Below are 21,312 nucleotides of genomic sequence, written 5' to 3' on the forward strand. Positions count from 1 at the left end.
TCGCTGCTCTGAACTCTGTGACAAGTCCCTCCAGCACTTGCTTCTCCTCTCCTTTATCCGAACTACTGTCCCCTGCACTGATTCACCTGGGCTGCCATAATGGTCTGTCTGCACTTGGAACCTGGCACTTTAAGGCTCCTTGGTGAAATGGATGATGACACAGACAGAGTCTTCCATGCGCACTTTACTTCCTAATGATGTCATATGGATCAGGCCTCATCTGGGCATGCGTTTAAAGGACAAAGTGATGCTTCAGTCGAAGGGGGGCACTGAAGGCCAATTAGTGGCAGGACATGAGGACCTCTCACCTCCAGTGCCTCTCATGTGACCAACGGGATCGTGCCAGCTTTTGGGACACTTTTGTGGTTGTTTTTCACTCTCCCCCCCATCCATATCCAGTGAGTTCCTCGGGTCTGCCTTGCTCCAGAGGCTTTAGGATAATGTAGAGCTTTGCTGGTTGCATTGGGAGGATTTATCACGGCACATGTGTCTCAGGTGTGAGCTTGGGGTCATCTTCGTCTCCAGCTCTGCGATGGGGCAGCATAGCCTGGGTGCAGGCCTGAACATGGGGGGCTGTGGGTATTGAGGATGCTGGACCTGCTGATGGAAGAAGTCTTGACCATCCAAACCTTCTCAACCAGGGGTTGTACCAGTCCCTGTCCCGCAGCTTTCTGTGTGGACATGCGTATGTAAAACTGCCAGATCACTTTGAATGGCGGCTCCTCAGCCCGCAATGGTGAGGGACCCTGTTGAAGCCAGTCTTTTTCATTGGCACCTGCCAGGAGGAATCCTGGGGACCTGGTCCTAGCATGTGGCTGAAGGTTGTAAATGAATAAATAATTGAACGATGGGACTCAGAGTGATGGTCTTGGCGGCTGTTTGCCAAGTATTTTAGTGAATTTTATTTCCTTCGTAAATACAAAGACTCTCTGCTCGACATGTTATCTGTTCAGTTCATCCCTCTCTATCGATCCCAGACCTGGCGACCCCCAGCTCTCTGGATCACCTGATCCTATCTCAAAAACGGGAGAAAATGAACCTTTCTGACCAGGCAAGTACCTGATCAGGTCAGGAATATTTGAAGCCTGGCCCTTTAAGGCTCTGGGCGAACGTGCCAATGACAACACAGAATCCGGGTCCTTTATCTGCCTGGACTTGGCGTTCTTTTAGGAAGTGCCAGCGGGTTGCGTGGTTGCGGAAGGTGAGGACAGAATCCGGGTCCTTTATCTGCCTGGACTTGGCGTTCTTTTAGGAAGTGCCAGCGGGTTGCGTGGTTGCGGAAGGTGAGGAGCGGGTTCAGGGACACTCAGGGGAGCAGGGGGGTCCAGGAAGATTGGTTCCCAAGCCACCCTCCCTGGTGGTCACTCTGAGCGCCTAAACCTCTGGGTCTCTGCCTTGTGGCAACGGGGCCGCTCCGTGGCAGTGGCCCGGGGTGGCGGCCCCTCACCCGGGGCGCACCAAGCGCTCCTGCCAAAAGCTTTATCTTGTTTATAAATTGATTTTGAGGGAAAACGGTCATTTTTACTGAGGAGAACTTACTTAGAAAGATGTGTAAGGGGGGAACGCGGCAGGCCAGGTTCGATCCCGCCAACCCACATCATCAGATCACGGCCTGGAGTGAGCCCAGTGCCCGGAGTAAACCCTGGGCATGCCTCCCCCCCATAAATAAAAGGTGGGTGGGTAGATGAAGCATGTGGTCGAGGAGGAAAACGAATTTGAAGTGCTAAGGTCGTTCTGAAAGCTCCAGAAACAAGAACAATAACCGAACAAACAAAAGTGAAAAAAAAAGTTGTTTTAAATATTTTATGTGTTTTTGACCCTTATCCCATGGCGCTCAGGACTCCCTCCCTGGGGATCCGAAAACCCGTTGGGGTGTCTGGATGTGAGGCCAGCGCCCTCCCTGCTGACCCATCGCTGGGGTCCCTCACAAAGCAGAAAGTGTCAGAGCTAGAGGGAGCCTCAGTCTCCCCCAGATCTGATGGGGCGTGTGAGGGCACTTCAGCATTAATTTAGTTTGGGGGCATCTCCCAGCACCTGGTCAGTCACAGGGGTGGGTAAATCATCCCAGCAGTGTCCCCAGGACATCCCGTTACTGGCCCCCTGTCATTCCTTAGTCAGATTGTGGAGTAGGTAAAGCATAGGATTCCCTCATCAAAGGGACCTGGGGGTGCATTCTTTTTCCTCGTGGGGGGTGTTGAGCCCCACCTGGCAGTGTTCAGGGGTCAATTCTGGGGTTGCTCAGGGTACCCCATATCTGGGTCAGCAGCATAAAGGAAAAAACACCGTCCCCTCTGTCCTGTCATTCTTGGGGGGTGTTGGGCCTGGATGGGGGGAGGGGCTGGGCATATTCGCTATGTGCTTGGGGCTCAAAAGCATTTGACAGAATCTTTGATTTTCACAGGTTCTTGTCCATTCAGTGGGTTCTGGGAGTTCAGGGAGGTGGGGAGCTTTTCTTTCCTTTTTATTTATTTATTTTGCATTTGGGTCACACCCAGCGAGGCATTATGGTTACTCCTGGCTCTAAATTCAGCAAGCACTCCTAGTGGTGCTAGGAACCGTGAGGGATGCCCAGAATTAAACCCATGTTGGCCACCTTCAAAAGAAATGCTCACTTGTCTATGCTGTCACTGAGGCCCCAAGGTGTGGAACTTTAAGCCAACTCAGGTTGCGGTCTGGAGGGGTGCATCAGGGTGGTGCTACAGAGGGTCTTGCAACCAAATATGCCATCTTAGCAGGAAGTAGCTTGGGCACTTCCAGAGTATGCCCTAACCCCCCTAATAATGCAAATTAGGATCACTATTGACCACCACACCTTTATTTGTTTAAATGAGATAATTATTTAGTCTGTAGGAAGTACTACTGCAAGACTCAGTTACTTCTCCTGCCTTTGCACTCAGGGATCACTCCTGGCTGGGCTCAGGGCACCGTATGGGATGCCAGGATTCAAACTTGGTTTGGCCAAGTGCAAGACAAGCACCTCACCTGCTATACTGTGTCTCCAATCTCTTTACACAGAAATTTCTTTTTTTTTTTTTGGCTTTTTAGGGTCATATCTTGCTATACTCAGTGTTTACTCAGACTTTGCATTCAGGAGTCTCTCCTGGCAGTACTGGGGGGACCATATGGGATTTTGGGAATCGAACCCGGGTTGGCCGTATGATAGGCAAACTCCCTACTGCTGTACCATCGGTCTGACCCCAGAAATGTCTTCATTGTACTGTTTTGGCCACAGCAGCACTTATTGCTCAGGGGTTACTCTTGGTTCTGAGTTCATGTATCATTTTTAGCAGTGCTGGAGTGGGTGAGCCTATGTACTATTGCATATTGACCCCGGCATAGCTGCTTGAAAGAAAAGCACCCTATCAACTTATTAGCTTTGCTAACCCTATGTAATTATATTTCCTCAGGAAAAAGAATTTCTGCCTCACCTGTCCAGATTCCCAGCATGTCCACTGTCCATCTCTCCAAGACCAGGAGTGTGCTCTGCTGTTGAAGTGAGTACTTGCAGAAAGGGGTTTTCCAGGGACCAGCTGCAATAGGTTCTAAATGTCTCACTCTTAGGGGCTGGTGCAGTACTATAGCCAGGAGGGCGTTTGTCTTTCTAGTGGTCACCAGAGTTATCCCTGCCACAACATCACTAGGTGATACTGTCCCCTGAGCATCACTAGGTATGACTCCAGCCCTCCCACTTCAGAATTTGTCTTGACACATGAGCATTCTTTGAGCATCTTTTTGCGGTTGGACTGTTTCTCCTGTCTTTCCCTCTCCCCCCCCCCCCCGCTCCATTTGCTACAAACTTTGAGATAGTCAGAGACTCTCCCCCTCTTGTGTCTGTGTTCTGAGATGCAGGGGGAGCCATGCCATGTCCCCCAAGGGTAAATCAGGTGCTCAGCCCTCTGACCTCCTTTCCTTGGGTGTATTTCACTACTTGGGGAGCAGATGAGGTGAGATTTGGGGCCACACCTGGTAGTATTTGAGGTCTGTGCCCTGCTCTGTGCTCAGGGGACTAGTGGACACAGGATACCAGGGAAGGCCCTCTGGGCTTCCAGGTGGCTGGCATCTGCTTCAATCTGTTGTGCTTTCTCCTGTTTATACCTTCATGGCAAGTTCTTAGATGTGAAATTTCTTGAGCCCTTTGAACAGATGGCTGTTAGGGGAAAATGATGGTGTTGGAGGCTCTGAGCAAAATTATGCACTTTAAAATCCCGTTTGGGCTAAATTTAATTTTCCTTTATTTTTGGGAGATAGCGGTAATGCTCAGGTGTTATTTCTGGCTTTGCACTCAGGAATCACTCCTGGCAGTGCTTGGGGGACTGTATGTGATGCCGGGGACCGAACATATGCCCTTCCAACTGTACTATCACTCTGGCACTAAGTATAATTTTCCATCCTCTTTTTCTTTTATAAAATCACATACCCATAGGAGTAAAATCATAGTCTGAAAACCTGGCCTGTAAGCTCTGAGCATTTCTGGATGTGGTCCCAAAACAAAACAACAAACCCAGAGAACTGACGGTTCAGAATATATTACTAGATTTCACACCTCTTCTGTTGGCAGTTAACTCCTGACTGCCTTTATTTGGGCAGGAGGAGGATTGCCTATGCGGGATTTTGCCAAACCCAGCAGTACTCCGGGATCACTCCTTGGCAATTCAGGTTGTGAAGTTAAGTCATTTGCGTCCATGACAAGTTCCCTCCCACTCACTGTCAGCTCTTTCGGGCCACTGCAAACCTTTGAAATTGCAGCCTGTACTTCTGGCTCAGGTTTACCCGAGGAGGCCCCAGTTGCCAGCAACCCTGCCCTGACCTCTATCTACCAGCTGGGCCTCATCCCTGCCCCCTGCCTGTATCGTTCTCACAAGGTTCACATTATTTATATAAATTTGAATTCCTGCAGTCAGAGATAGGCCAGGAATGCAGGAACTGTCTTTGCAAGCAGTTTGCCGTGGTACAGTCTCCTGTACAACGCAGGATTCCCCAAGCACCACTCAGATAAGCTCTAAGTTCTGCCACTTGTAGCGCCAAAATCTAAACCTGCATTCTGCAAAACTGATTGGTGGAGGTTGAATTGTGAACAAATTACATATATAAATATAGATATACACACATATACACACACACAGACACACGGTCATACCTTGTGGTTGCTGCCAAAAGGTACCAAACGGTACTCAGTGTGGTGCTGGGGTATACAGGTCAGCGTGTACAAGGCCAGTACCCTACCAAACTATAGTTCTGGCACCTAAATTTATTGATTTGTTTTTGGTTGGCTACACCCAATGGAGTTTAGAGTTTACCCCAGCTCTGTTCTCATTGATAATGCTAGGATTGGGGACCCTGTGAGGTGATAGGGATTGAACCCTGGTCAGCTATGTGTCACACAAGCTACTTGTGGTCTGTGCTATCTCTGTAGCCATCATAAAAATGCTTCTTTGCTAAGTCAAGAACGTTGTGTTCCTTTTTCTGATTAACTACACAATTCACTTTTCTTTTTTTTTTTTTTTTGCTTTTTGGCTCACCCCCAGTGATGCACAGGGGTGGTTCTTGGCTAGTGCATTCAGGAATTACTTCTGGCGGTTCATGGGGGACCGTTTGGGATGCTGGAAATCAAACCTGGGTTGGTTGAATCCAAGGTAAACACCCTATCCTCTGTGCTATCGCTCCAGCCCCCCCCACAGTTCACTCTTGTGTTTTTGTTTTTGGATTACAGCCAGAAGTGCTCTGGGCTTACTCCTGACTCTGCACTCAGGAGTCACTCCAGGAGGCCTTGGGGACCCTATGAGAAGTGGGGGTTTAAACAGGATTTACACGTTAACAGATGTTCCTGGTCTCTCCTGGCGGCTCTCTCTCACTGTCCACATTTGGTGCTCTCAAGCCACTTCTCCACCCTGGACCGCTGTTGCTTTGGACCGATGAAAGTAGAATGAGGACCAGGCTAGTTGCTGATTAGTTGCACTTTATTCAGTCTCTTGTCACTCCCAGCTCTATCCAACCCTCTCTCTAACTCGCTCTCCAATGCTCACTGTGACTCCTCTCCAATCTCCCCAGTCACTCTTACTCTCAGCTCTCAGCCTTCTCTCTAAGTCGCAACTGTGTCCTCTAACTCTGTGTCTCTTCTTCTCTCACTGTATCATTGTCATCCTATTGTTCATCGATTGACTCAAGCAGGCCCCAGTAATGTCTCCTTCTTCCTATCCCTGAGATTTTTAGAAGTGCCACATTTGAGGCTCTTTCAGGGTCAGGAGAATGAGAACCATCATTGTTACTGGTTTTTGGCATATTGAATACACCATGGGGAGTTTGCTAGACTCTGCGTTGTGGGCAGGATACTTCTGGTAGCCAGCCAGTTTTTCCAGAGTAAGACTAGATAATAAGATTTCATGTGGCGTGCACTTCCCAGAGCACGGTTTTATAGTCTTTGGGTCTTGGCCATTGATGGGATTACACGGCACCAGGGACAGTTAGTGGGTGTAACGCCTACATACTGGAAGATGGGAGATCTGGGTGGAGGATGCCCAGTCCGAATACGAGCAGCTTGGAGATCTAAGCCCCAGGTGCTGCACACCTGGGTTCCTCTGCCGGTTCCTTCATGCGTGAGGCTCGTCCGAATGTGTGGAGATTGGTCTTAAGCATGGCTGTGGCTCGAACCAGAGGTCTTCACCGGGGCTCTGCTTGGGGTGGTGAGGGAAGCTCAACACACCCTCCTCCAAAAGGCCCCAGTAAGACAGCCAGATGTGGATGCAGGAGACTGCGCTGTTCTCTTCCAGGAGCAGGGTTTTATAGTCTCTGGGTCTTGGCTATTGATGGAATTACACAGCGCCGGAGGCAGTTGATGGGTGTAACGCCTACATACTGGAAGATAGGGAATCTGGGTGGAGGAGGACAATTCCTTTTCTCAGTTTCCTTCATTCCCCCTGTCTCCCTGAAGGTGCCCTTTTTCTTCTCTCACCACGACCCCAATCCACACCTCCCCATGGGAATAGAATGACTTTCCCATTACCTGCAGCCCACAAAGGAAAAGCAGCCCTTATGATGTGTTACTGCTCTCCATAGACCAGCAACTTAATTGAAATATTTTGTTTTACTTCCTAATGATTACCATTCTGTATGGACACAGTAATAGACACTTTTAACCTTGTTGGTGTCTCTCCTGGGACTTTTCTCCACAGATTCCGACGACAGTGCTCAGGCCAGATCAATCACTTCTAATACCAGGAGGATCCAAGTTTTAGTTATTACTTTTTGATTCATGACAGAATTTGTCCATGACCAGGCTCATAGATAAGCATTATGGTACTTTGTCCAGGCCCATTTCGATGCCAGGGTAGCTAGCTCACCAATTGCCCTGGGTCCAGCTAGTCCCTCATAGGACCCTTCTTTTGGGGATCAAGGAAGTAAGGGCAAGTGAGGCATCAGTCAAGAGAGCAGATGTCCAGAATGTAATATTATCTGGAGACCATCAACTCTCAAGCTCAGGCTTGTCTTTGTAACTGTCTTCCTGTATCCGTACAAAAAGCAATTGCTCTGAAATAGCTAACCATGCCAAAGACATAAAGGAGAAGAGAAAGACAATATTTAAAAGTCAAAGTCTGATCAGGAGACAAAGGTAATTGAAAGGTTATGGGCAATCAACAAACATAAGCTCTCATCAACCAGGGAGCAAGGTAAGACCACTATTATCCTACAGTACCTTGTGATCCTCAGTGGTTTCTCCTGGTTCTGCACTCAGGTATTATTTCTGATGGTGCTCCGGGAGGCTCTACAGGATCCTGGGGATTGTACCATGGTTGGCCATGTGCAAGCAACAACCTACCCAGATCTACAGTTGCTCTGGTCTCAGGTGGAGAGTTTAGATGCACATAACTGTGCACAGAATGTCGTTTGAAAGGATGGAAGGGGCGCCTTGATGAAATCTTTTATAAGTGGGAATATGGGTCAGGTCCCAAGCTCCCCACATTACAGCAGATCATTCCGTTTAACTGTGATTACTCACAAGGTTGGTCACATACCTGGATCCCACCCGTGTCACTTTACTAATAATAGAGGTAAAAAAGGAAACATTTATGATCGGATAGAACAAAATTCCATCCATCTATGAGTCATATGGTGCTCAGGGGACCCTTTGGAATTCTGGACATTGTACCTAGATTGACTGCATGCAACACACTGTACTAGCCGGATATTGTCAGTTTGAAATCATGTTTTTGAAACTGCCTCCTGTGGTTTTCTTTGTAGCTGAGAGTCCACTGTTCGCGCGTTTTCCAGGGGTAGAGCTTTGGCCGGACCTTGCTCTCTGATGTTCTTACCAGCCTTTGCTCCTGTTCCATGTCTCCAGCTCTCTGGGTTTCTACTAGACCAGTTCCTCTTGAATCCCCAGGGTTGGCTTCAGAGTCACTGCTTTCATTCCCGTCTGGATTTTTTACTTCCCCAAGAAACTCATTGTCCCGTACCCTATCAGCTACGTACCTGCAGAGCTTGATTTCTTTTGACATGAAAACTCTTATGGCATAGACTAATAATTGGGATCCTTCTCTGCTGTTCTACATGGAAGCAGCCAGCCCTGGTGGAATGTCTCTTCCTGCACACTGTGATAAATGCTCAAGTGAGCAATTTGGTCCTCAACCCCACAGGGATGCCGAGACAGGTGGGATGTCTTCTGAGGGTGATCAGAAGATCACTCTTCCCATGTCCTCAGCACCATCACTTTCCCATAGAAGCCCATATTGGACAGAATCTCCAGAAATGCAAACACTGGGGACAAACTTTTGAGACCAGTATCACCCCGGTGGGATCATGTGAACATCCACACAGGACAGGAACTCTTTAAGTGTAAGGACAGTGGGAAGGCCTTCAATGGATTCTCATACCTTATACACAGGAGATTTCATACTGGAGAGTCCGTATGCATGTAAGGAATGTGCTGTGGCGTTTCTCTGACTCAAACATCTTAGTATGCACAGAAAAAGTCACACTGGAAAGAAACTATATGCATATACGGAGTGGAGAGTCTTTGCTTATTCCACAAGCCTTAGTACACAGAAAAACTCACAACTGGAGAGATAACGTATACTTGTGAGCAATGTTGGAAGGCCTTTGCCTATTCCTGAAGTCTTAGTTTTTATAATTTCTGTTTCGTAGAAAACCCTTATGTATGTGAGGTAGGAGGAAAGGCCTTTCATTTCTTCTCAGGTCTTTCTGAGCATAGGAAAGTTCATACAGGGGAATGAAACACTACTCGTGTCACTGCTGTGGGAGGGTCTTCACTTACTATTCAAACTTTTTTGACTATAAGAAAACCCACATTGCAGTGAGAATATATATATATATGTATAGACATATATATATATATATATATATATATATATATATATATATATATAAGGAGTGTGGCAAGGCCTTTGCTTATTTAGCAATCCTTTGATGCACTTTCGGAGAGCCCGGCAAGCTACCGAGAGTATTGGATATGCCAGACACAGTAACAACAAAGTCTCCAATGGAGACGTTACTGGGCCCGCTCGAGCAAATCAACGATCAACGGGAGGGCCTTTACCTTTACCTTGATGCACTTAAAATTTCATACTTGAGACAAATCTTATGCTCGTTAAGACTTTGGCAAAGCCTTCACTTCCCCCTAACTTTAAACATAGGAAAATTAATACTCGAAGAAAGCATATGTAGGGGTGTGGGAAGACTTTTACTCAATCCTCAAGCTTTGCCGTGTGAGAAAAATATATCCTGGATTGAGGCCTTATATATGAAAGGACTGCAGGAAGATATTGATGCAATTGGCATAGCTTTCTGAACAGGAAAATTCACAGTGGAGAGAAAACTCCTAAGTGTAAGAAATGTGGAAAGATGTTCAGTTTGTCTTCAGCCCTTACTGCGCATGTGAAAAGTCATTTTGCAGTGAAACCTTATATCTGTCAGGAGTGTGGGAGGGACTTTCGTTGATCCTTGGGCCTTATTATGCATAGGAGAATTCATACTGGAGAGAAGCTATATATAAATATACATATATATGTATATATATTTATATAAGAACGTGGAAAGCACATTATTCGCACCTGCGGCTTTAAAGAGAATCCTGGAGAAAATCTGTAGGTAAGGAATATAGGAAGGCCTTCATGTTCCCTCAAGCTTTAGTAAATATAAAAGTTATGCTGGATCAATCACTTCCATAATAACAATGGCCGGCATCAGAACAGGGCCCTGAGGTAAAACAATTTTAGTTTCAACAAGTGGGTAGGGAATTGATACAAAAGGACAGTAAGGAAGGAAATAATGTGTTATGTGTGAAAGTTCTTGTGATACTAGTACCATAAGTGAAAGGTACTTGCTGATTATCACCTGCACCATGGTTATGACAATGTCCTGGCATGTGAACTTCCCAGTATGTTAACTGGTAAATAATGTTTCTTAGTGATAAAGCAAGGTGGAAGGAATTAAATAAGAACTAAATAGGTACAAACTTTGCATTTTGCTGGGTACTGTCAGGACTCACCATGGTTTAATTCTTTGCTGTGACTCTGACTTAGCTCAGAGGCCCTGGTTTGGAGAGGATCATGGCAGAGATCAACGAGGGACAAAGCCACGTGGGTTCCAGTGCCGAGATCTACAAGCCTACTCGAATTGGAGTCGAGGATCCTCTACACAGGTCCTCCAAATTCCAGTAGGGGAGGTTCACAGCCACCAACTGTCCCCCTGGCGCCGTGTAATCCCATCAGCAGCCAAGACTCAGAGACTATAAAAACCAGATCCCGGAGGGAGAACAGTGCAGTCTTCTGTGCCCGCGCCTGGCTATTCCTCGCCGGCGCTCCTTGGAGGGAGCGGGTTGAGCTTTCCTCCCCGCTCCGACCAGGGCTCCGCATCCGAAGACCTCAAAGACCAGACACCACCATGCTGAGACCACTCTCCGCACACCTGAAGGTACCAGCAGAGGGACAAAGCCACGTGGGTTCCGGTGCCGAGATCTACAAGCCTACTCGAATTGGATTCGAGCATCCTCCACCCAGATCCTCCAAATTCCAGTAGGGGAGGTTCACACCCACCAACTGGCCCCCTGGCGCCCTGTAATCCCATCAGCGGCCAAGACTCGGAGACTATAAAAACCAGATCCCGGAGGGAGAACAGTGCAGTCTTCTGCGCCCGCGCCTAGCTATTCCTCGCCGGCGCTCCTTGAAGGGAGCGGGTTGAGCTTTCCTCCCCGCTCCAACCAGGGCTCCGCATCCGAAGACCTCAAAGACCAGATACCACCATGCTGAGACCACTCTCCGCACACCTGAAGGTACCGGCAGAGGAACAAAGCCACGTGGGTTCCGGTGCCGAGATCTACAAGCCTACTCGAATTGGAGTCAAGCATCCTCCACCCAGATCGTCCAAATTCCAGTAGGGGAGGGTCACACCCACCAACTGGCCCCCTGGCACCGTGTAATCCCATCAGCGGCCAAGACTCAGAGACTATAAAAACCAGATCCCGGAGGGAGAACAGTGCAGTCTTCTGTGCCCGCGCCTGGCTATTCCTCGCCGGCGCTCCTTGGATGGAGCGGGTTGAGCTTTCCTTCCCGCTCCGACCAGGGCGCCGGCAGCCAAAGACCTCAAAGACCAGATACCACCATGCTGAGACCACTCTCCGCACACCTGAAGGTACCGGCAGAGGGACAAAGCCACGTGCGTTCCGGTGCCGAGATCTACAAGCCTACTCGAATTGGGAGTTGAGCGTCCTCCATCCAGATCCTCCAAATTCCAGTAGGGGAGGTTCACACCCACCAACTGGCCCCCTGGCGCCGTGTAATCCCATCAGCAGCCAAGACTCAGGGACTATAAAAACCAGATCCCGGAGGGAGAACAGTGCAGTCTTCTGCGCCCGCGCCTGGCTATTCCTCGCTGGCCCTCCTTGGAGGGAGTGGGTTGAGCTTTCCTCCCCGCTCTGACCAGGGCTCCGGCAGCCGAAGACCTCAAAGAGCAGACACCACCATGCTGAGACCACTCTCCGCACACCTGAAAGTACCGGCAGAGGGACAAAGCCACGTGGGTTCTGGTGCCGAGATCTACAAGCCTACTTGAATTGGAGTCAAGCATCCTCCACCCAGATCATCCAAATTCCAGTAGGGGAGGGTCACACCCACCAACTGGCCCCCTGGCGCCATGTAATCCCATCAGCGGCCAAGACTCAGAGACCATAAAAAGCAGATCTCGGCACCGCGCGGCCGCATATGCGGCCACGCAATATCTTATTATAACATCTCATTCCCACTTTGACAATCTGGCAGGCTACCGAATGTAACCTGCCCACATGGCAGATTCTGTCAAACTCCCTGTGTCGTACCCAATATGACAAATACCAATAACAATGATGGGTCTCATTCTCCTAAAGAGCCTTGAATATAATCTCAGGGCTAGGATGAAGGAGACGTTACTGTGGCTGCTCGAGGCAATCGACGAATAACAGGATGATCTGTCATCTGTGAAATAGCCAAACCTCTATTCTTCATGCCCTTCTGTGTTATGTTCTTGGAGCCACATCCAGCTGTGCTGTCTATAGTTTGTGTCTAAGTCAGCCACATGCAAGGAAGCACTTCACTCGCTGTAGCATATCCGCACTCATTGTATGCAGTTTTCCATTTGATTTACACAATCACTGAGGGTAAATGTTTTGAGACTTACACTTTGGAAGCAGTAAAGTCCTAACAATGTAGATCTGTGCAAAAGGCCAAGCCAGGATGCAAAGTGACCAGTGTGCTTTGCTGCTTGTTAGCCCCATGCATGGCTACATGCTGGGGCTTGGTCTGTATGTGGTATTTTATGTACTTAATTATTATGTATTTTTAAAAAAAATTTATTAGTGAAACACCATGAAGTACAGTTGTAGACTTACAAATTTCCCTGCTTGTATTTCAATTATACAATGATCAAATAACTATCCCTCCACCAGTGCTCAGTTTCCACCACCACGGGTCCCAGTATCCCTCCCACCCCCATTCCCATTCCGTTTTGTTCTCTCTCTCCTTTTGGGTGTTGTGGTCTCCAAAAGAGGCATTGAGTGGCAATCATGTTTGGTCTATAGTCTACTTTCAGCTTGCTTCTCCCATCCTGGGAGGATCCTCCAAACTACCTTTATTTGGTGCTCCGTTCTCTATCTGAGATCCCTTTTTCTCTAGCATGTGTGTTGGGGAAAACCTGACAGTTCTTAAGGGTTACTTCTGGTGGTTCCCATGCCACTATTGGGGATGTCAGGGACTGAACTCAGGTTGACCGAGTTCATGGCACGTGCCCAACGCACTATACTACCCCTCAGGCCACTGTTGGTTTGAAATATTGTTTCCGAAACTGCCTCCTAAGGTTCTACTTGTAGGCATGAGTCCACTGCTCTGGTGTTGTTAAGGGGGTAGAAGCCTTTCCTCCAGTTCCAGTGTCTCTCTGGTTCTCTGGGTTGTTTCTAGAGCAGTTCCTCTCTGCATCTCCAGGGCAGGCTTCAGAGGCACTGTGCAATACAGGATCAGGGGACTTCCTCCTCCAGAACCCCACTTTGTGACTGAGCACTCTAGCCACCATTTCTCAGTCCTTCATGTGAGCCCATTCCACTTGTAGTACACTTTTTTTTTTCTTTTTGGGTCAAACCCAGCGGTGCTCAGGGATTTCTCCTGCTCTTCTGCACTCCTGGCCCTGCTTGTGGGACCATATAGAATCCAGATGTTGAACCTGGGTAAGCTGCATAGAAGGCAAACCCCCTATCCACCGTGCTATCGCTCCAGCCAACCAGCCTTACACATTTACCTGCATTTTTCTAGTTCTCTGCGGAGCTGGTGCTTTACCCTTTAAGGATGCTTGCAGAAGCGGAAGTGACATCACAGCAGGGCATTTAGGTGTTTGCGTGCAAGAAGCTTGATCAGCCTCCATTTGTTGTGCAGGTGAGGGTCGAAGTGGCTGTCCCGCGTGGACGGGGTCTGTGAAGGCCGGTTCCGTGGCAGGACACTAGCGACCTCCCGTCAGTGCCCCGCCCTGTGCATCCCAGTCTCCGCACTGTGAGGGGCGGGGCCAAGACAGCTCTAAGGACACTTTTACGCTCCTTTTTCAACCGATATCCAGGTGGTTCCTGAGGCACGCCAGGGTTTTGTGGGGGAGGCGGAGCTTTGGTGAGTGCAGTGGGGGCTGTTCCGGGGCACAGGGCTCATGGGTGTGAGTCCATGGTTCTGGGGATCCCATTGAACCACAATCGGCTTCAGCTGAGTCATGGGGCAGTGGCGGGTGGGTGCGGGGCTGAGCGTGGTGGTTACAGAGCATCGAGGCTGGGCCGTCCTAACCTTCCAGCACGGAACTATGCTGGGCGCTGTCCTGGACGCTTTGGTCCCAACCTCAGTGTTGTAGAACATTCAAATTCTCTTAGAGGACTGGAGAGACAGAACAGAGGTTAGGGTGTTTGCTTTGCATCGGGCCCACCCAAGTTCGATCTCCAAGCTCCACCAGGACGGGTGCCTCAGCGCAGAGTCATAAGTTTCTCGTCCATATCGACGTTGATTCCTCCAAAACTATAAAAGGCCTGTTCATTTTTGAGTGGCGGGAGGGGCAACGCCCAAATGGCAAATGACACTGTAGCCCTCAGTCACTATTCATTAGTAGCCTTGATGTCCAGACCATCCTGTGGGCATGGTTCTAGGGGTGGTTGTGATTTGTAGATGAAAATTTACTTTGGGGCTATTTTGGTTATATTTTGGGCGCTTCTGTGGAAGCTCGGGGCTTACTTCAGGAGCAGCCCTCTGGAATACTTTTTTTTTAAGTTCTTTAAGGGTCATGTGAGATGTCGAATATCGATCTGGGTCAGCATGGGAAGCGCCCCTCCCACCAGACTATCTCTGACTCCACATTGTTGTTTTTTCCTAACGTAGGATTTCTGTATCCTAAAATCAAGTTGAAAATTGCACCCAGACTCTTCCTCTCTCCCTGGTCAGGCAAAACTCGGCTATTACACTGAGTACTGAGAGTTGTGTTCCAATAATGTATGGGCATACGCTGTGTGCTTTTGGTGGCTATGATTGTTCTCCCCACCCTGGCCGGTGAAGAGTGACAGAGGATCGAAGAAGGAAACGGAGCCCAGGCTGTTGGTCATCTGCTGGATATTAACCCAAAGTGTTTTAGGCTTCATCTATGAATTGCCTCTTTTCCTTCTCCCAGAGAAGCTTATCATGTCCTTGCTAACATCTCTAATTTAGTTAAAGTTTATCTTTAGCATTTCCTTTTATTTCCCCTCGCGTTGTCTCAGTTCCCCGGGTCAGTCTTGATTACTTATAAACCATAACTTTCTGGTAACTTAACTCTCAACTTTGTATTTGTACTACTTTGTAGTTGAAGTGGCTATGTATTTGTACCTGCTTTCCTGTTTCCCCTATAGCTTTTTTATGTTTTTACTCTACAGCACTGTTCTTTGGTTAAACACAGAAAGACCATCAATGCTCATACTCCTAATATTTGGGAGTTGATGGACTCAAGTATATCCACTCCTGGGCATAATTGCTTTGTCATAGTTACTTGATTCGGGCTTCAGTTGCTGTAGTTCCTAACACGCCAAAAGGGAGGTTCTGCCGTGGGACTTGGATGGACCCGGGGCAAGTGGGAAAACTACCTTGGCTTCAAATGGAACATTCTAGAATGCACATATGCATGGTCTTGATGCAAACTGTTACAACGTTAGAGACAGGACCCCCATGGGGAAGGACAAGCTGAACTGGCCTGAAGACTTAGTCTGAGATTTACAGAAAAAGCCTTGCTTGCTCTCAGAGCGCATAGAAGTAAGTGTTAAAAGCCTTATTTGCTCTGGGGGCTGAAGAGGTAGCAAAGCGGGTAGTGTGTTTGCCTTGCAGGCGGCAGACCTGGGTTTGATTCCCAACATTCCTTATGGTCCCCTGAGGAATGCCAGGAGTGACTCTTGAGCGCAGAGCCAGGAGTATCTCCTTGTATCACCGGGTGTCACCCAAAAAAGCAAAAAAAAAAAAAAAAAAGAAAGCCTTATTTGCTGTCAAAGCCCAGAGAATTAAGTTTTGGGATCTTTGACTCTTACAGTGTTTATCCAAACAACTACAAGTGTTGATAACTTATACAACTAGAGGAAAAGATAAGAGAGAGAGTGTCTCCTTGGGTGAATCTCCCCATGAGAATTTCCTCTGCCAGATGCTTATCTGCGTAAATGATCAGTCATTCCTATGTCCTTACTTCATGACCCCTCAGATGTTCGCTAAGTATGGTAGCTGTTCTGCAATAAACAGGTCACTTTTAACATCAGGCTATGATTTTCTGTCTTCCTTTCACTCTGTCTCTTTTGGGAAGGGTTCCGGAGTTGTGGAGGCAGCGCTGGGCCACCAACACCTCACCGCACCCCCACATTTTATGTTGTGGACTCACAGTGATGAGTTGCTCTTTATTCCGTTCTCCTGTGTACCTATACCAGTCTCCCACTGTTCCTCATTTCCTCTCCTCACCTGTCTTCCGCAGCCTTTATTCTATAGCCCATTCCACAGAGTTAGGGGTAGCAAATACACAGACATGTGGTTGTACAATCAAAGGATATAAAGCCCTTCCCTCAGGGGGAACTTCTAGGCCAAAAATTTAACTCGAGGAGAGATCAGCTCAAGGGCAGGATTTTCTCTAAGGACATATTTTTCCTTTGCTTAGTTAATATTCCTTGAAACAGCCATCTTAAATTTACACTTACTCTTTCTGTTCATTTTGAATGGACACAGTAAGAGATCTGTTAAGTTTATAGGGTGTCTCCTATAGCTCCCAGACTACACTCCCCAGGACAGGTTAGTCCTTCCTAAGCACAGCAGGATCCTTATCCAGTTGCTTCTGTTTTGATCATAATGGAATTTGTTATGGTGCTTACCTGTCCCTTTTCAATGCCAAGGTAGCTCACAGCTATCATGGGTCCATCAAGTCTCTTGCTTTTGAGTTGCTAAGAACAAAGGGCAGCTGAGGCTTAAGTCTCATAAACATGACAATGCCCAGGAGTATATAGTATCTGCAGTCAATTAACTCTGAAGTTACAAAAGCATACTATTGCCTTCCTTTGTCTATACAAAGCTGAGGGCTGGGGGCATGGCCATCCCAATCCTCCCAGCACAATCTTCCCAACCTGAGACTGCACTGGTCCTTGTTCAGGAGCAAAAAAGGAGATTTGTCTAAAGTAAACTGTAGCAGATATAAAGGAAAGAGAAAGTCAACATTTCACTTCCAAATACAAAATCCAGAGATCTCTGAAGAATCTGACTTTACAATTCAAAGGTTGTGGTTATGGGAAATGAGTGAATAATGTATAAGGGAAGCAGAGCACAGGGAAGTTAAAGATGAATACTAAGGAAATGGGAATGATTGGGATGGGTGTTACTCAGTTAGCCTCAGCACCTTGTAGCAGAGGAGGAATGATGAACCGATGTTAAACCTAAATTGTTTAGAACTAGAATCCAACCAGGGTAAAGGGTTTTGTTTTTTAAGCAATAAAGTTTTGGTTTTCTAGGAATCAGGACATTTGCTCAGGAATCCCACTGGGTGTGGTAGGAGCACATTTACTTAGGGCCGCAGCCATAATACAGTGAGTAAGGACTTAAGCATCCAAGCAATTAACCCAGGTTCTGTCCCCTGCATCCCATAATGTCTGTACCAGAGTGATTCCTGGGTGTAGAGCTAGGAGTAAGCCCTGAATCTTCCGGTTGTGGCCCCGAAACAAAAATCACACAAAGTCACAATTATGTATACTCAAATATATGCACAAACAATGCTGAAAGAACAATAGGGATTCAGGAGAAACTGAATTTCTGTAGCAGGGATAGATCAAAAATAGGGGATATTTTTTTCTTTTTTGGGTCACACCTGGCGATGCACAGGGATTACTCTTGGCTTTGCACTGAGGAGTTACTCCTGGCAATGCTCAGGCGACCATATGGGATGCTGGGAATCGAACCCGGGTTGGTCGCGTGCAAGGCAAACACACTATCCGCTGTGCTGTCTCTCCAGCCCCAAGGATAGGGAAGTTTTAAGGACCAGAAATTTGACTCTTTTAATGTTTCATTCTCGAATTTGTCTTTGTACATCATTTCCCCCCATCTTCGGTTGGATTTGCCTTTTTTCTTGTTATATTTTTCACCACAGCCTACAGTGCTCAGTGTTTACTCTTGTCTCTGAGCTCAAAGATCATTTGAGAAGAGTCAGGGTAACATTCTGTGTTTAGATATCATTGGTCCGATGTTAGGTGACAATGCAGGATCAGGGGACTTCTCCTTACCCCCAGGCCCCCAGTGTGTGACCGACCAGTCCAGCATTTGCCTCTCCACTCCTTTATTCGAGTCCATCCCCCTTGCAGCACAGATTCACCTGGGTGGCAAAAAGGTTCTCAGTGCATAGACTCTGGCTCTTTAAGGCACCTTATGGAAACGGAAGTGATGTCATAAGTGATGTCATAAATGTCATGGTTCATTTTCCAACCCTGACACAGACACTGAGTCCGTTTCTCACTTGGCAAAGGACAAGTAAATTTGCGCTCCTTCCTGGAAGGGGGAGTCTGAAGAAGGATTTAGTTGCAGGACTCGAGCAACCTCATGTGAGCACCCTGTGCCTTCCAGTTTCTACACTCTGAGCCAACTTGGGGGGCACTTTTGCGCTGGTTTTTCACTTGTTCGCCAACATCCAGGTGGATCCTGATGTGTGGTGGAGGTTTTAGTGGGAAGCAGAGCTTTGGGTTGCAGGGGGGGCTGTCTCAGGGTTCAGGAGTGACAGTTGTGAGTTCGTGATTCTGGGGTGCCTCTTTGGCCATGATCGTCTCCAACTCAGGATGGGGCAATAGTGGGTGAATGCAGGACGCAGCCAGGGGCTTGGCCGTCCCAACCCTCCCAGGAGTCCCATGTTTGAACCATCAGCCCTCAGCTCGATTCTGTAGCATCTCCATATTTGAGGGGCAGAACGTCAGCCCCTCCACCGAATGGCAGGAGATCTGTTACTGGTCATCTTCATTGTCTGCCGTGAGAGCCCGAGTCATGCGGGGGATGGGGGAAGGGGGCTTACAGGTGGCTGAGGCTTGCCATTGAAATTGTATTTGGGGGGCTATTTTTGGTTCTTTAGATTTTGGCGGGAGAGAGGGCACATACGTGGAGATGCTCATAACTTACTCGAGTCTCTAAGCTCAGGTATTATCCCTGGTGCTGCTGGGGGCCATATGGGATGCAGAGAATTGATTGTTTCATCTAATCAAGCGCCCAACTCATATTATTGCCTTCTAACCACAATACTGGTATATCTTTTTCAGGTTCATGAATTTCAGCTTCCTCATATCAAGCTGCAAAGCACCCCTGATTCTTGACCTCTCCCTGAGCAGACGACACCTGCCATTGTGGCAAATACTGAAGTCCCCAGAACAGAGTGCCCAGGTGCATGTCCTTGTCCACCCAACAAGAGTGTCAAAGTTTTCCCACTCTAAGTTACATGGTGGAGCCACATTCCAGGCTACAGTTCCCTGGGGGCAGCACTGCTGCCAGCCTGCAAAGGGCGCTAGTGTTCGGAATATCCTGGGCTGAGAGTTGGCCCCTGGCAGGGCCTACAGGGACTTTCTTGTGGGAGCCAGAGAAGAATCCGGGGATCAGAGAAGGCTTTCTTTTCCTCCCCTGTAGCCTGGACGCAGGCTCCTCTCCTGAAGTGCAGCACAGATGCCAACCAAATTTGCATCTCCAGCGGTGACAGGAGCTTCTGCCATTGTCTCCCAGAGGTGGAATTGTGAGGCTGTGCCTGAGGGTGTGGCTGGTCTGAGCTCAGGAGTGGGAGGAGGTGCTCCTCTCTGGTGCTCACTGTTCTGACTTCTCCAGGTCTTTGCACGGAGCCTCCTGCTGATCCTCAGAACAACAGTGACAGGAGAAGATGGTGACGCGGCTTCTGATAAATCGTCCCCAGGTAGGAGTAGACGGATAGAATGACATGAGGTAGTACCGGGAGTGCCCAGGCTTCTTGGACCATCTGTTTTGAGTTTCTTTTGGACGGATTCCAAGATGAGACTTCTGATCAGACAGTCCCATTCTGCTGTTTGAAGCTGCTTTTGTGTTACTTTGTTTTGTTTTATTTGGCTTTGGAACCATGAGGATTACTCAAAGCTCAGTGCTCAGAGCTCATTCCTGACAGGTCTAGGTGACCAATGGGATGCTGGAGGTCCAAAGGTTTCATCTTGGGTTTTCTGTTTTATTAGGGGTGGCAGAGCAAGGATTCTAGCAATCATTCCTTGTGCTGCACTCTGGCATTGCCCCTGGCAGTGCTTGTGGGACCATATGGGATGTTGGGGATCGCCACTTCTACATGCTGTCCCAAGAACAGCTGCCCTGTTACGCCAACCTGCTGCTCCGGCTTCTTTTGCATTGTTTTTGTCATCAGCTGTCCTCTTGACTCTGTGCTCTGGATTCACAAGTGATGGGCCTCAGAGCACCTTGGGGTGTGTTGGCCACGTTTGGGCCCTGGCAACTACAGTGACTTGGGCCCCCAGACTTGCTTTTCTCCTGTTTTGTCCTTGCTACTTTGGAGAAACTACCTGCTAGGTCATATAGTCTTACATTCACATAATCTTGTGTGTGGATTTTTGGGCATGCGCCCATCCCAAGGAGAAAGAGCCAAGGACCTCTGAGGCCAGTAGAGATGTTGGGGTCAAGAAACGTCTACCTTGTTTGAGCGGGATTTGGGGCGGTCCTTAGCAGTGAGTTCCTACAGGCACACATACCATGCACTGCTCTGAGTAATTGTCTATATGGACTGTCGAGTTTTCAATCCTAGTTTTCATGTGCTGTGGGGGTGCAGCGGTGAGCATGCAGAGGTTTTTGCTACACCCAGGGATAGTCTTTTGGATCGTACAAGTTTGTGTTCAGGTGATCCTCTCTACAGTACTCACTGGACCAGTGGTGCTCGAATTGGCCCTGGGGTTACCAGGAAAGGCAGGTACATCCAAGAACCTTCTGTATAACGTCCTCCCACTTTAGCAGATCTAGCTGACTTCTGTGATTTCTGGGGCCCGTCAGTCATGCGTGTGCTTGGAGGCTGGTTCATTCGGAGCGGAGTAGCCCATCGACAATATAGGACCCTGGGTCCTGGCCTCAAGTAGTGGGAATGAGGCTAAGATAGACTCTGACTCGCACCTTCTCCGTGTGCTGTCTCAGGACGCAGTGACCTTCCATGACGTCGCTGTGAACTTCACCCTGGCGGAATGGTCATGCCTGGAAGCCTCTCAACGGAAGCTGTACAGGGACGTGATGCTGGAGACCTACCAACATCTGCAGGCTGTGGGTGAGAGCAGTATGGAGC

This window comes from Sorex fumeus, unplaced genomic scaffold (assembly GCF_029834395.1).
Source record: "Sorex fumeus unplaced genomic scaffold, SorFum_2.1 ptg000019l, whole genome shotgun sequence".
Lineage (NCBI taxonomy): Eukaryota > Metazoa > Chordata > Mammalia > Eulipotyphla > Soricidae > Sorex > Sorex fumeus.